The sequence below is a fragment of the Anabrus simplex genome, chromosome 11 (assembly GCF_040414725.1).
Source record: "Anabrus simplex isolate iqAnaSimp1 chromosome 11, ASM4041472v1, whole genome shotgun sequence".
Lineage (NCBI taxonomy): Eukaryota > Metazoa > Arthropoda > Insecta > Orthoptera > Tettigoniidae > Anabrus > Anabrus simplex.
In genome coordinates, this window is record NC_090275.1 from 41,517,796 (window position 1) to 41,518,877 (window position 1,082).

Genomic DNA, 1,082 nt, shown 5'->3' on the forward strand with positions numbered 1-1,082 from the left:
AGAGGATCCTACCATGAAGAACACCAGAGTGGCTGAAATAAGGCGATACAGATGTAGCATGAATAATAATAATAATAATAATAATAATAATAATAATAATAATAATAATAATAATAATAATAATAATAATAATAATTGTTACAGGGGTTATCGTGGATCAGAGGATAAAGGAACGATGAGGTTAAACAGCTGGACAAAGCATACACAAAACTTTTAATTTTAATATTATTTCCTTAATAGTCCTTTCTTTTATTTACTGATGACTAACAAGAACAACAATTAGGTTTTGACAATAGATACATATTTGAAAAAGTACAATAACAAATAAAAAGCAAGCTTTAGAGCTTAGTATTTATCCAGGGGAGATAAGCTCCCATTTTATCACGCTTTACGAAATCCTAGTGTCATGAAACTGATGAAGCTTAGCCCCCATTGACCTAGTTTTTTAAGCAAAAATTCAGTTTATGTATAAGAGAAAGACGTTTAGAACTCCCCAAGCAACGTTACATAAGATAAGGGTCTCGAGCTCTGGAGTTCAATATTACAATATTTCACTGATCAGGTAGATCAAGAATACGCTTCAGTATACCCTTTTCACCATTTCAAGAAAAGCTTAACAGCTTTCAGATTACTGACTCTCGCTCCCATTACTCATTAGGGAAGCACAATACCATACATGGATCAGAAGGATCCACAAACAGGAGCCGAAGCTCATATTAAACGGCCAAGAAATGGAGAACACAAGTTAAATGGAAAGGCCGAGAACAAAAGGAAAGGAAGGCCGAACCCATTCAAACACTCCCAAGTCATGACTCGAATAAAATCTAATTTAAACCTAAAGGGGCAGAAGGTCCGGTGACGCAATGGAAATACGACGGGTGAGTAAGGAGAATAAAAACATTAACAACTAAAAGCAGGATAAAAAATAGGGAAAATTTGAAACTTAAGTCGTCCGTCTCTAAGCTTTAGTGGTTAGTGTGATTACCTGCCACTAGGGATGGGTCCAGTCAGTTCATTTGCTTGAACTAGTTCATTCGATACCGTTCATCGCCTTGAGTCGTTCAAATGAACTAGTTCAAATG